The sequence below is a fragment of the Carassius carassius genome, chromosome 36 (genome assembly GCF_963082965.1).
Source record: "Carassius carassius chromosome 36, fCarCar2.1, whole genome shotgun sequence".
Taxonomy (NCBI): Eukaryota; Metazoa; Chordata; class Actinopteri; order Cypriniformes; family Cyprinidae; genus Carassius; species Carassius carassius.
This window is the reverse complement of record NC_081790.1, coordinates 5,332,169-5,348,283: the sequence shown is the minus strand read 5'-3', so window position 1 is coordinate 5,348,283 and position 16,115 is coordinate 5,332,169. Positions and strand designations below refer to the sequence as shown.

At 37.9% G+C, this 16,115-nt stretch overlaps 1 long non-coding RNA gene across 4 annotated transcripts; it reads left to right on the top strand.

The window, feature by feature from the left end:
* The first annotated feature begins 1,275 nt into the window (after positions 1–1,275).
* Positions 1,276–5,378, top strand: LOC132116989 (uncharacterized). Of its 4 annotated transcripts, XR_009425727.1 has the most exons (7): positions 1,276–1,666; positions 1,756–1,785; positions 2,107–2,209; positions 2,369–2,873; positions 2,945–3,464; positions 3,550–4,213; positions 4,580–5,378. It is a non-coding gene; the product is annotated as an uncharacterized LOC132116989 (long non-coding RNA). The 4 variants fall into 4 exon arrangements; XR_009425726.1 differs by having other exon boundaries at positions 1,756–2,209; XR_009425725.1 differs by having other exon boundaries at positions 1,276–2,209; positions 2,369–2,418; positions 2,697–2,873.
* The last annotated feature ends 10,737 nt before the right edge of the window (positions 5,379–16,115 follow it).

Here is a 16,115-nt window from a genome sequence, read left to right as displayed (position 1 = left end):
CACGAGGTCAAAATGCGTTTATTTCACTTTTATACAGATGTGCGATTGTGTGGTCTGTTCCCGACCGTTCCAATCAAACGCTGATTCGGCGGACCACACCTGATGAAACAATTAGTGAAACACTTCGAGGCTTCGTTTGGTCATAGTCACGTGACATGGGTGTTTCGAATCACGCTTCGGATCAGTGTTTCGACACATCTGCGCTTCGGGATCTCGCAAAGCTTCGGAACGACTGTTTCGCTTCAGCCATCCTTACTCGTTAGTGTCGTTTTAAGTAGGGTAACGTTTCAGCTGGCGAACTAGCAGTAGCCAGAGCCGTTTAGAATATCATATTTAACTGCTCTGGCAGTAAATCGCATCATGCGATTACATATTTGATTTGGTGTAAACATTACATTCTAACGGTGACACTTCGTCCAACTCGCATAGACTACAGCTCCACTTTATGTTGGTTGATAATTATCTCAGATCGTTTTGCAAACGTTCGCCAAAAACTCAAGGCGAACATGAACCTGTTGATGTTTAAGACATATATATTTAATTACCAGTTACATCTGACATAACGTTATAGAGTCAGTATCCTAATATTCTAATCAATATTCAAACTGGAGAGCTAAGAACTGTATGTATTAGAAATAAGATGATCACAATCAAAGAACATAAACTGCATGCAAAACAAACAAGATTATAAGTATAACTATCAAAAAACAGACTATCAAACAAAGCAGAGTTATAATGTACATAAACCTGTCATACAGATTTACTTCTGCAAGAGTAGCAAACGCACATCTCCCCACATGTGTACATGCATACACACATGTGCCCTAGTCATCTTCAAGTGACTTATTGTCACAGTTTAAACACTGACAGAGGTTTGTACATGGCAGCTCATGCAGTTTACATGTGCATCTACCTTTAACACAATTCGTTTTTTTACATGAGCAGTGCACAAGTTCCAGTATGGCCTCTGGAGCTGGCGGAAGAGTCATCCAGTCTACTCCGTAGAAATCTCCTACCATCTTCCAGCCATGATTTACAGGAGGAGGAATGTCTGGCATGCACTCAAGACACCTCCTGTGTACTGCAGCCTGATAGCTTGCCCGCTGGATGTGTTTATGCAAGGAGTCTATGTTTGGAGGCAAGTCTCTCTCAGAACATTTACCTGATTTGAACAGGTTAGCCCTTGCAATATTGACATCTTGGCAGTCCTTCTGATCATATAGATCACACGTGTAAGCTTCCAGAGCCTCACGTAGTTCTGGTGATGGGGTGAAACTTGTTCCTAGTTCTCTAGACATGGTGATGTATTCTGTTTTTGAACTTAGTTTTTGTATGCTTTTTCTTTTCCAACCTTATGCAGAGCGCTCACTGTGTCACATCCAGAAAAGGCATGCAGACCTACAAGGGCATCACATTTGTCTTCGCCAAGATGGGCATGTAGCTTGGTAATATCAGTAATGTGTGTGTCTCTCCCCTTGGCTGTATGGAAATGGAGGTGGCCATCAATGTGGCTGCAGAAAGCTAGAGCCAGCACGAAGACATCGGTGTCTGGGCTCTTGATTACCAGGTCATGGCTGTGCTTGGCTGCATGGGCTGCATGCAGAATCATTCTGGTGTCTGCCTCCTCTTGACTTGTCTCTAGGTCTTTGAGTTCCAGTATCTCAAGGTCAGTATAGCTCACATTCATCTTAATGGCGTGACACTTGCTTCCATGTGCAACAATGATGGTTATATTGCCAATTATATTCTTTGCAGTTAAGCTCCAATGTTGGAAGAAATACTCCAGTAAGTTTTCTTTATTTTGGCCACATGCCAGAAATTTTTTCCATTGCTTTGGGGTTTTTTGGTCCTCTCCATAGATTTTGATTTTTTGGTAGCCCTGTTCTGCGCGCCGACTACGCTCAGCATTTTTGATGCTCAGGTCGCTGTATGTGTCACATACAAAATGAAGCTCTGTTGACTTTGTTGCCTTAGCTGAGTGAACTAATGTGTTCAGTACATGATCAGCATACAACCCAAATGTTGGCTGTGGCTTTAGTTGTTGCACCAGAGCCATAGCATCCCAAATCCAAACTGAGCCATCAGGAATGTCAATCACTGTTGCAGGCGGGTTGATCTCATCTAGCAAGATGTGCATCAGCTTAGCTTTGTTGGTTTTGACCAGAGAGCCATCAAAGTTGGAAATTGACTGTGGAAAAGGACCCAAACTGTAAGTGAGCATTTCATTGATGTTAATTTGCCTAACGCCGCCCACAACAATTAGCCTTGCAAACAAGTTGCGATGTTAGGGTGATTTCTTTTCCTCTAATTTTTGTGACTGTACTTTGTCCATTGTCTTTAAATGCTTTTATTTTCGTTTTCTTTATAGGGTCATGGAATGATGCTTGGCCATGGACTATCCTTTTTTCACAGAATTCAGTGAGTGCCTTAACACCTCTTTGTTTAGCCCCTAGTAAGTCTGTGGCAACATTTTCTGATGCCTGTTGGCCAGAAGAGATGTGACAAAGAGAATCTCCATCCAGCAATGGGTCAAAAGGGTTAACCATATTTTGGATAGTGGCCACAATGTTCATCACATCAGCCTGATCTCTCTGCATTCTGGTGTTGTCTAGCTCAGAGTTAAGATGTCCTACCGGGCACTTTCCTGCCATTGTTTTGCATTCAAAAGTGATTGCTGCCCGCTCATGTTGTGTTAGGGTCCAGCGGTGAACTGCACCCTTGTTCAGAGAGAACCCACTGATGCCTCCCTTTGTCTTCGAGTCACGATTGGCTGTTTGCTCAATGACTTGATCACATGCTGTGCCAGCAAAACCATGACTTTGATGTCTTTGTGCCACAAAGTCACCTGAAAGAAGCTGCTGGTGTGCTGAAGGGTGTGTCTTCCAGGTTGGTCATTTCAGCCCAATATGCCGTCAAATACCTTGCATAATTTACTTTGTCACAGGCAAAAAACCAGGGCAGCATACTTTGCACAGTGGACAAATGGAGAGCCCAGTTCCCCTCTCTTGTTGCCCTGATGAAAAGAAGCAAATCTTCCATCATGTCAAGGTATGTGCTCCAAAATGCAAATGTGTGGTTACAGTTGTTTTTCACCACAAATTCTTCATAACCTTGCAGTAACTGCTGAAATGTGTCTGATGTTAGCATGCCCTTGAACTCTTCAGAGGGAAACACTCCTGCAGATCTGTTGCCACTTTTAAAGCAGCTGCATTTTGTTCTTGTGTGAGTGTGTCCAAGTATGCCCACCATCGCAGTTTCTGGAGTGCTTCCATCAGGAGTTTGTGAGCCCGTATGCTCCTGTTGTAGTGATGGCCGGAGATCACTCCATCAATTGAGCCTGCGGCCACCAGGTCAGACTCAATCAAGATGTCCTGAAAGCCTGCATCACCATACAACTTTCCTATGCATGACAGATACACCATTGCTGTGTGAAACTCTCCCATCCTCACTACGATTCTCTCAGAGTAAGAATCTGTTTGCCAACGGATCTCTTGGGCCTTGGCATATATGGCTTGATCCATAACTAAAACAACTTCTTTTTGTTTAAAGCTGTCAGCAATGGCAATGGAGCGGTTCAGGATGGTGTGGACAGTGTTGAGATCAGTCGGACTGGCGTCAATCACTGGTAGGTAGCCAATATATGTAGATGGTGGTAGTACTGTGTCTTCCTTCAACATTATATTATACCCAGTCCATCCAGGAAGGACTTTGCCCTGGGCCTCAGGTACTTTCAGTAAAAAGAATGCAGCATCAATTCTTCTACCAGTAGTTTGGGAATATCTGTATTGGTCCTGATGGAGATCAATCTTCAATGCAAAATTCTGTGGACCAGACCGCTTTCCTCTTGTGTATGTTGAAAGATTCAGTGGAGGAGGATGAACCGACCGCTCTCGTGTTCTTTGTCTGGGTAATGTGTCTGGTAAGGATGCTGTATAACTATTTATGGCCCTCTGAATTATTATACCATTGGTGTTATGTGTTGTCCCTTTACCTGAAAGAGTCTCCTCTCCAAAGTCATTATTGTCCCAGACAAGAGTCACCGGCACTTCATCACTGATTTTTTCAGGGATGTATATTTCTCCCCTCTCCATTTGTAGATGAGCAGGGGCAGTATCATGCTCAAGGACCTGGGAATTAGATGAGCAGTGACCCAGACCATTTAACAGCCCTATAAGCTGTGCAGAGCCAGTCATATGCCGAACTGCCATTGCAAGTGAGCACTGTTTAGGCATGAGCCACCTTCCTCTGGTTGCCCGGGTAATAATGTCCTGACAAGTGGACACTATTTTTCTGTTGTCCTCTGAAGTGACATCAACACGTTCATCTGATGGTTGTGATGACATTCCTGATATCCATGCAATATAGTTAAAAAGTTGGTGAGGCACTACACTCATGCCATTTTCCAGTGTGAGATCACTTGCTGTTGGAGGCCATGGTAGCTTTGGGTATATTTTTGATGTATTTTGAATGATTTCTTTAAGTGTCATTGCTGCGTGATATAACTCCCGAGAATCATCCGTGGTGTTGGTGGCATTTTCTATATTTCCTTGACTTGTCATTTCTCCTTCACTTTCTTCAGATGAGGAGGAAGCAGAGGAGACGGCAACTTCATGCACAATCTCGTCAGCTGACAGATTGTCCACATATACAAGGTAGGTTGTGGATGCCTTCAGGAATTTCAAGAAGGGATGAGACTTGTGAAGTCTTGACTTAAGTGAGTGTGCCTTATAAGCTGCAATGTTCACTCCCTCTGTTTCTTCCACCGATTTTTTGAAAAGCAAATTCAGCTTTGACAGTCGAAGTACTTTGCGTTGTTTTAACAGCCTCTCCTCAATGACTGTTTTGCAGAAGTGCTTGTATCCGTTTTCATATATGTTTGTTTCTGTTATCTCAATTTTGTGTGTGGTCAGATACCGGGTATAATCTCGATAGCAAGTGAAGTGATACCGTGCTTCACTAGCCACCAAGTCCCTGTCTTGGATATGGAGAAGGAGAGACTCGTCCCTTTTCCCTTCAGCGGCGAGTAGCAATTTCCCGGCATGGAGTGTTTCACACTGTGTTAGCTTTTCTTTTACCCTTTTCCTACTGTGTGACTAAACCTTGTACTTCTCATGTTTGCATATAATGCATTGTACTGGAAGCAGGTGTGGGGCCCGCTTGAACGTGCAGGAATCACGGGCTTAAGATCTCAGAGCCCGTGTTTTAACTGGAGTTGCATCACCATCCTCTGCCTCTACCACTAAAAGTGCAAAACAATAGATTTAGGTTCTGCACCCTTCCCCACATTACTGATTAAAGAAAAATGGTTTGTAACTTTCAGCAGGGTATATTGGTTCCACCTGTTCCCTTAACATGGGTAATAAACCTGTTTCACAGCTTTCAGGTGTCCGTCCTTGTTGATGTTAATGAGGCCATAATAGGAAGGGTTCATTTTTGCAGGGTGTTTTTATTATATTAGTTAATTTATTGTGTAGCTATATTAAGTTAACTCAAATCTAAACTCCCTGAAGTCCTAGACTCAATTTAACCTACTTCCTTCATATCTTTCTTTTTTCTATCTATCCTTCTTTCTAGATTTCTTTCTAACCTTTTCTTTTTTTTTCTTATCTATTTATTTTTTTCTTTCTACCTGTCTATTGAACTTTATTGCCTTAACTTTTGGGCTAGGCTTTAAGCCAACTTAAAAGTTTGCCAAAACATTTCAAGTAGTTTTTTGTACTAATCTTATGTTGTTACTGCAACTACACTGCACATATCTGTATGTGTTGTTCATACTGTATATCTATTCTGCTCTTATATAATATTTAATTTATATTACTGTAAATACTACTTTCTTAACTGTATATTACTGTCCATTCTGCACTGTACAGGTCAAAAGTTTAGAAAACATTACGATTTTTTTATGTTTTTGAAAGAAGTCTCTTCTACTCAAGCCTGCATAAATGAGTAGAAAAAAAATAAATAAATATATATATATATATATTAACTTTGATAGTGATTTAAAAAAAAAAATAGCATCATTACTTCAGTCTTCAGTGTCCCATGTGACATCCAGTCTATCACATGATCATTAGAAATCATTCTAATATTCTGATTTTTTTTTAGTGTTGCAAACAGTTCTGCTAATATATTTGATGAATAAAATATTAAAAAGAAAAAAAAACTCAAATAATATAAATCTTATTTACTATCACTTTTTATCAATTTAACAGATCCTTGCTGAATAAAAGTATTGATTTTATTTAAAAAAGATTTTTTTTTTTTATATATTTATATATTATATATTTATTTATGGGAAGTCGTGGCCTAATGGTTAGAGAGTCGGACTCCCAATCGAAAGGTTGTGAGTTCGAGTCCTGGGCTGGCAGGAATTGTGGGTGGGGGGAGTGTACAGTTCTCTCTCCACCCTCAATACCACGACTTAGGTGCCCTTGAGCAAGGCATCGAACCCCCAACTGCTCCCCGGGCGCCGCAGCATAAATGATGAACACTGCTCCGGGTGTGTGTTCACAGTGTGTGTGTGTGTGTGTGTGTTCACTGCTCTGTGTGTGTGCATTTTGGATGGGTTAAATGCAGAGCACAAATTCTGAGTATGGGTCACCATACTTGGCTGAATGTCACTTCACTTTCTCTCTCACTTTTTTTCTTCTTATATATATAAAATATGTTGTTACAAAATATTTGCATTTTAAAAACATAGCTGCTGCTGCTTTTTTTGTTTTTTACTTTTTATTCATCAAAGTATCATAAAAAAGTATCACATGTTCTTAAAAAATATTAAACAGAACTGTTTCCTACTTTGATAATGAATCATCATATTAGAATGATTTCTAAAGGATTGTGTGATAATGATCCTAAAAATTCAGCTTTGCATTACAGAAATAAATGATAATTTAAAGTATAATAAATTGAAAATCAATTATTTTAATTGTAATAATATAATCACAATATTAAATTTTCCCCTGTATTTTAGATAAAATAAATGCAGGCTTGATGAGCGGAAGAAACTCATAAAAAAAAAAAACATTAAAAATAGTAGTTTCCAAACTTTTGACCTGTACTGTATGTCCAATACTGCACTGCCTGTCTATACAATATAATACCAACCTTTCTTTGCAGTTTCTTCAACTGATACTGCCTTCTCTCTTCTCCTTTGTGCTCGTTTTATCTTCGTAATATTTGTGAAATGACTGTAGCACTCCCTGTGGTAGCCAGTGTTAGCTGGTTTGACTAACTGGTTTGTAGGTTCCTGGCTTTGTAACTTGTATGCCTGTACTGCCTCTTCTGCAATGATACCTTCTATGCCCTCAAGGTCTTTCCACAGAAACACTGATTTAATAAATTTCTCCCAACTTATGTCTGTGAAGGGAATGGTGGGTCCACCACTTCCCTCAAATATATGCATACAGCACTTCATGTTTTTTCATTTCATCCAAGTAAACATGGGCGGGAAAAAAAGTATTGTCTGTCTCATTTTTTCATGACGCTGTTTCCAAGCAATACCATTATGTCAAATGTGTTAAATCAGAAGGGTGTATTTATTAAAGATTACAAAGAAATGACAGGATATCGTATGACAAAGGTGGTTACATAAAATAAAAACAAATATAAATGTATAACGTAACCTCTACATTATAATTTTGTGTCAAACTGAATATGTAGCAAAATTAGGTAAAATAGTTCTTATCTTAAATAGTACAATCTTAAATCCTTGGCGCGAAGCTCGCCAGTGCGTTCACAAACGAATCGCCGACACTTTCCACGCACGCTATTGGCTGAAGGCAACAAATACGTCATGCAGGTCGGACCCCGCAAGTAGCTGCTTGCTCTATTCGCCGGGAAAATAACCTGGAGAAAATTACCGATATTATAGTAATGTGCAAAGTGTTTGAGTGGCAACAATTTTTATTTGCTTTGTTGAAAAGCGTAGCGGTTACATATAAAAAACTGGGTTATCCCTCGCCACAGATCGTTTGAAAACACGAAATCTCCCCTCGGCCCACCGTCTATAACAGATACACTTACATTAGCTATAGCCTTCCACCTATGGAGAGAGAGAAAAAAAACTTTTCAAAAGCTGGATGATGATGAAGATGATGATGAGATCAGATCTCTGTGTGGAGCACTGGTTGTTGTCAGACTCCTTGTGCAAACAAAAATCTCACTGCTCACTGGATTATTACAATCAATGGCAAAATGAATGTTTGGAAATGTAAACTGATATTTCCTACTGACACACTACAGCAAAAGATAGAAATAACTGGCTTAAAACCATTTTTAGCTGGAGAAAATTATTTTAGCCACCACTAATACATGACATTTTTAGATATTTTATATTCAGAACATGAAAGCATCCAACAAAATACCAACACCAACAAACGTTGAGTTTAACGTTTTATCCAGTATGTTATGATGATTACACATAACAGGAATGACCCGTAAAACTGGTTCGGATTGATGAGTGTATAACACTCAGTGCTCAGTTCTACATGTGGCCTTTAGAAGGCAGTATACACTCAGATCTAATAAGTAGCCTATTGGAACAGGGTATGGAAGAGTCAAACTTTTTTTCTATACTGTTCATTTCCCATATTAAACTGGAGATTTGAGGTTGCTGTATGTAGTCTTTCTCTTGAGCTATGCATTGCCAATTTTGTCATCTTACTCTTTCCTGAACACAAAATACAGTTACGACTGGCTTTGTTAAAAACCATTTAGGCATACATTTCTGTATGCCTTGATGCCTGTAGTTATTTCTCCAGCTATTAGATGAGACTTCACTGAATGTTTAAAAATATGAAATACTTCCCTTTGAAAGAGAATTGAATACAATATAGAGAAATAAGCACAAAAGACTCCATCAATCTAAACGCGCTCTTCTCATCCACTCGAAACGAAGCGAAACAAAGACTAGCTCGAACAGTCCAGAAAACTGCAGAGACTGCCTGCATCCGTGTGTGTTTATGTGTGTGTGATTGGGGAAAAAAAAAAGATGACAGCTTTCCTTTCATTAGTTTTTTTCACCACACATTCTCCTCTTTATTCCAATTCCGCCTGAAAGGATACTTTGAATTATAATCATGTTTTGCATTTTTAGTGCTCTGAAAGAATGTGTGTGAATGCATGTGTTTGTGTGTGTCAGAACTGGTCAGTAAGGACATACTTTTACATGGTTGTCATGGAGACAGTATTCAGTGGGAGGATTCAGGTGTAAGGTGTGCTATCTCACACTGAGCTTCCTCCCTATTAAAGAGCTCTGCTAAATGTCCTGTACATTAATGATTGAGTCATATGTCAAGGTATTTTATGTTTAAAAAAATCTTATGTTTTAATCAGACAAAAACTGTATTTTATCTATTAAGGAAAACATATTGCAATCTTACACAATTATTTTGTGCACCCTATGTTTCTAGGGAAGTCGTGGCCTAATGGTTAGAGAGTCGGACTCCCAATCGAAAGGTTGTGAGTTCGAGTCCTGGGCCAGCAGGAATTGTGGGTGGGGGGAGTGCATGTACAGTTCTCTCTCCACCTTCAATACCACGACTTAGGTGCCCTTGAGCAAGGCATCGAACCCCCAACTGCTCCCCGGGCGCCGCAGCATAAATGGCTGCCCACTGCTCCGGGTGTGTGCTCACAGTGTGTGTGTGTGTTCACTGCTCTGTGTGTGTACATTTCGGATGGGTTAAATGCAGAGCACAAATTCTGAGTATGGGTCACCATACTTGGCTGAATGTCACTTCACTTTCAGTTTGCTGAATGTCTCTTAAAGAAATAGTTCACCCCAAAGAATTTCCCCCACTTCATGCTCACTCTCAGGCCATCTAAGATGTAGATGAGTTTGTTTCGTCATCAGAACAGGTTTGGAGAAATTTTCACATGCTCATCTATGTAGTGAATGGGTGCCGTCAGAATGAGACTCCAAACAGCTGATAAAAACATCACAATAATCCACAAGTAATCGGCCTGTCTCCATTCCATCAGTTAACATCTTATGAAGCAAAAAGCTACATGTTTGTAAGAAACAAATCCATCATTAAAGCATATTAACATTAAACTATTGTTTGTTTTTTGTCTTTTTTTTTTTTTTTTTTTACAAACATGCAAGCTTTTCAATTCACACAATGTTAATGGATGGTTGTGTGGATTACTGGTGGATTATTGTGATTGTGGTGTTTTTATCAGCTGTTTGGACTCTCATTCTGACGGCACCCATTCACTGCAGATGATCCATTGGAGATCAAGTGATGCAACAATACATTTCTCTGATACAAATTACATTTTGGATGGCCTGAGGGTACATTGTCAGCAGAGTTTTTGAAGCAAGCGAGTCTTGAGTTCAAAATAATGAATAATGAATTAAAATGTTATTAACAAAAAAACAATCGGGGGGAAAAAAAAACCTATTGGGTTTTTGTCAAGGGAACCAGGGTGATGCTAACTTCAGGTTCCTACAAAAATGCATCAGCACAGCCTCTATTTACTGGCACAAACATTTGACCATAACTCTACCACCCTCTTGAGTACTGAGACTTTTTACCACTACAGTAATACAAGAGCACACTTGCAATCATACAGTTCTGTCTAACTCTCTATTTCTTTCTCTTTTTCTACAGTAAATCAGAATTAATGAGCAGATCTGGGCAGATGTAAGAGTCAGATCACTAATTAAAAACATAGGAAATTACTCTTCGTGAGAAAACTCTTGCATGTGAGCGTGTGGAAGATTTATAGACAGGGATGATGGGTAAACAAAGCCTAACCTCTCTCTGACCCGTCCTCCTGGCATAGCATGAAAAACATACACATCAAACAAAAAACACACTTAGCCAAATATTGTCTATATATATTTTTTTTCAGTATATTCACAAAAAATTTATGAAACAAACACATATTCTCAGTAATGCGTATGTTATGCACTTCATAAATACTCATTAGATTCATCACACAATGCACACCAGATGAAGACTTTTCTTCCTCACGGATGTGATAAGTGTCTCTCCCACAAGGATCCACAGGATGTGTGGGACAAACTACACACACACAGGTTTAATATAGTGTCTTCAGACAATGAAAGCAGTGTTAGGAACATTGTGCTCTCCTTCTGGCCTCATCAGTTCAGGCAACGAGCAGAAGTTAAGACACTCGACTCATCTTATACTTACATTTCAAAAAACAAATATATATACCAAAAAAAACAAAACAAATAAAAAACAGTGTATATATTTTAACAGTGTAACTAATATCTGCTTTGCCAGGTATAGTCATTAAACACCATTTTGGTATTACAAAGAAAGTGATGTGTTCCCTGTATGCCACCATACACTGAAGCGCTACACTTCAAGTAACACTTCTATTTAACCATTGTTTATCCGTTCTGGCATATAGTGGTTGTTTAGAAAGAATTTTAAGAATGACATTTTTTCCAGAAATTTTTTTCAAGACATGTAAAAGCTTTTAAAAATCATGAGTAGGCTACTTAACGTGTTTTATGTCGTTGAATAAAACTGAAAATATCTTAAAGGAACACTCAATTTTTTGAAAATAGGCTCATTTTCCAAATGGAGTTTAACTCAATGAACTTAAAGGGTAAGTTCACCCAAAAATTTAAATTATGTCATTAATGACTCACCCTCATGTGGTTCCAAACCCGTAAGACCTCCGTTCATCTTCAGAACACAGTTGAGATTTAGTCCGAGAGCTCTCAGTCCCTCCATTGAAAGTGTGTGTATGGTATACTGTCCATGTCCAGAAAGGTAAGAAAAACATCTTCAAAGTGGTCCATGTGACATCAGAGGGTCAGTTCGAATTGTTTTGAAGCATCGAAAATACATTTTGGTCCAAAAATAACAAAAATTACGACTTTATTCGACATTGTCTTCTCTTCCAGGTCTGTTGTGAGCGCATTCACAAGACTGCAACAGACCCGGAAGAGAAGACAATGCTAAATAAAGTTGTCATTTTTGTTCTTTTTGGAGCAAAATGTATTTTTGATGCTTCAACAAATTCTAACTGACCCTCTGATGTCACATGGACTACTCTGGACATGGACAGTATACTGTACACACATTTTCAATGGAGGGACAGAAAGCTCTCGGACTAAATCTAAAATATCTTAAAGCGTGTAATGAACGGAGGTCTTACTGGTTTGGAATTGGTTTAACTGCCATAACATGGGTGCAACAGGCGCAATGATATTATGCAGCGCCTGAAAATAGTCCCCAGCTATTTTTTAAGGCACCAAGTAATATCACTGCGCCTGTTGCACCCATGGTACGCCAATAAAGTCCCTTGAGTATTTACGCCAGAATGAGATTAAAGCTCCTAGCCATATTGGCCTATAAAATTGCTAATTTTCATTTTCCATCGGTCTTAGTATATACAATGTAACTACAGAAGAGTCAAGTTTTAAATAGGAAAAATATACAAACTCTTTGGTCATTTTTGAGCGAGTTGCTAACAGTATAATCAGATTCAATGATCTATGGTAAGCTAAGCTAAAAGTGCTACCATCTGACCCGGTGATCGGCTGAAAGGATTCGAAAATGGTTAAAGTCAACTGTTTAACTCGAGGGGAGTTGGAAAATTAGCCTATTTTCAAAAAAAGTGGAGTGTTACTTTAAGCTTGTATTAAGGCACATTCACATCAGGGATGCTGTAACGATAAAGATAAAGTTATAAAAGTTGTTCTAGTTCAACAAGAATAGAGTGGTTCACACAAAGTCCCAATTATAACAACAACGGCATATATGAACGATGTCGGGGAGAACAATTTGTTACCAGATAAAAACACTGACAGAATCCACTTGACTTTAAAAACCTCGAACATATATAGCAGCAGACTACAAAACTGTATCATTTGCATATCACACATGTTTATCAAAGCAGGGTGTTCAAAGCAAGAATGGTTTAGGTTAGTTTAGGTTTTGATTTTAAGTAAATTAAATGGCATTTTCACTTAACTAGAATATGTGTTTACTGGTGCGATGGTAACCAGGACACTGGGAAAGCGGTTCTTAAGTTGTTGAGCTGTCCTGGGTCATTTTGATCTCTCAGTTTCCACAAGGATGATGGGTAATCTGATAATATGATGTCATCACAGCACAGGTAACAAAACACTGATTTGTAAAGAAGCACATACAGAAAACATGTATGAACATAAGCTTAGTCACTTAGCACTTTAGCCCTGGTTATCATGACAGATCTTCATACACTGACTGAACCTTAGTGTATGAATCCAAACCCTAACCTGAACTCTAACCCAAACAAATCTATAAGCCACAGGTTTCACTTGGATCCTGGAGGTGTTTCTCAAATGTGTGTGTGCCGGTTTGAAAGAAACAAAGACTGGAGAAACTGACGGGAAGAGCTCAAATGATCCGGTATCAAACAGTTTGATCAGATGCAAACGGTTGTCATGGTAACCTGTGCCAGGCAGGTGGCACGGAGCGGACAAGGTCATTAAGTTTTTGATGTAACTTGGGACAACCGCAGGTGGGCACTCTCTGATCAGATAGCTAAATTCACCCAAGGTTAATGCTGACACACACACACACACACACACAAACTGCCACATGAATGCTGGTGTATTTGAATTTATAGTCAGTCTGACAAGCACCTCAGATGTTCAAAGACAGTTAAGCCACTGTTTACTGACAATGAAGGAAATGTGTTAGTTAGAATTTATGCTGAAAATTATGTCAACATCTAAAAGTTGTGAATTAAAATGAGAACACAGTCCACAGCTGTCTCTTTATTTTACTGTCATTAAAAGAGTTAGTTAGCATCATTAAAGTATGAGTGTTGTATTGATTATCAACCTGTATTTGATATTTTTGTTATATATGAATATGAGATATTTAATTTACATTCTAATTTCCCCTATTTTTGTATTTATGTGAACCAATTAACACTCAAAATTAATCTTAATAATCTTAGTAATATAATCTTGAGCCAACAAATATCAAGATGAAACTATGTATCCTATACTGTACATAATAATGATATGATGCCTAACTTCACTTGTAGCATTTAAAATGTTTAAGTAAAATTTATTTAGAATTGAGATTTGGGCATGCAATTTCATAAGAGGGGTAGAAAATATGAAGAAAGAAAAATGTCACTGAAGCAAAATTATTACAGGTATATAAAATAATATTTAATAATGTGAATAAGAAAAATAAACTCAAACAATAGTTGAAAAAAATACAATAACTGAAATAAAATATTTAAAAACAAATCTTAATTCAGCTAGCTGCCAATGAAATATTTTCAATATTAGATTGATAAAAAATAACTAAAACTAAAGTTGAAACCAAAATAAACAACTCATAAAAAAATCAATACTGAAATTTAAATAAAAACAAATTCAAACTATTAATAAAAATGAATTTTAATCATTTCTAATTTATCTTTGTTTTAGATTTTTTGTTTTTAAATCTTTTTTTTTTTTTTTATGAAATTTTTGTAATATAGTTCAATCAAGTTAAATTTTTGGCCCTCTGCAGTAAAACATTTAAGCAACAAAAGAATATAGAATTGTAATATCTGCAGTTTTTTCACTTATCAGCCATAACACCCAAATAATTATTGATTTATTTATATTTTAATATCAGTGCAGCAGCATTTGGAACAACATGAGGGTCAATACATAACTTAAACATTTGAACATGAACGTTTCTGACATCATATCCAGCCTAGGTCACGGGATGTGACATCACTGGTTCTGACAACGAAAAAGAACTATCTATTAAAAGGACAGAGATGTGATATACAGGAGGATGTTAGCAGAGGTATTGAGCTGTTCGTGTGTCCTTTCTGAGGGTGAAGGTTTTTGGGTCTTCAGGAAAGCATCCATGTGAAAAAGGTGGTACGAGGTCTTTCATGTCAAATGACCAATTAATGGAGCTGAAGAGGCCCTTAAGTGTGTCGTGTTTGCACACACCCTCCCTCAAACACACATACACTCTCAAACGTCCACACACTGGCTGAAAAGACCCATTTCACGGCTCTCTAACACATCAGCCACTCACACACCTGTTCCCACGTCCACTCTCTCACACAGACACACGCTGCCCTGGCACTAAACCAGAAGCTCTCACGTTAATTGTGTCCTGACTCTCACTCCGGATCTCTCAGGTGCAGTACTGAACCCTCTCACACACTCACACACATACACAACCATGCACACACACACACACACACACAGCTCTTTGAAGATCTGTGAAAAGAAAAATGCTTTTTTTTTTCGTTTTAATTTTGCACTTTCAAAAGACCCAGCTGTGCTCTCCCGCTCTCCCCCTTTTCTCGATTTTCTTCCTCTCCTTGCGAAGGCTCTGTGTTAGTTTGTAGCGCAGTATAAAGGACAGAAATTAAATTGTATTGACTTGGATGTTTATTCACATATTTTTATTCAATAACATTTTTGTTTTACTTAATATTATTTACATTTAAATACCATGGAATCTGTAAAGACAATGAGAAAACTGTTTTGTTATTTATTCTGGTTTTACTTATTTGTATATTCACATATAAACGTGTACTCTTGATTATTTTTCAGTAAATTAATCTTTCATGTTATTTTATAAATGTAATTTTAGAAAAATGGTGCATTTGCTATTTATTTTAATTTTAAAATGTCTTAAATTAAATTAAAATATATATGTATTATGATAAATACAATTATATAATTAATATTATATGTTGTTTTATTTTGGTGCTCTCTCTATCTCTACATTAATTTTGCACTGCATTAAATAATTTGGTTTTAATTTTTGAATACAATGCCGTAGACTACTTCTAAATTTTTCTTTATGAAAAGAATGTGGATAGTTAAAGTCATGCTTAAAAATTACAATTAAAAATCAAAACTACACACCATTAATTTAAAAGAAAGACAGCATAAGCTCAGTTTTCAGGCAAAACTTTAAATTATAAATATGTTATCTAATGCAAACTTCTGCAAGTACTGTAGGTTTACAGTGCTTTGAAATATCAGTTCCAAAATCATTCTGTTGGTACACTGACTTACTTAGTCTGATACTTCTGCTTCGGACATTAGGCACATTTAATAAGGCACATTTCTTCATGCTCCCTCTGAAGTTTGGCAGGGTTGCCCG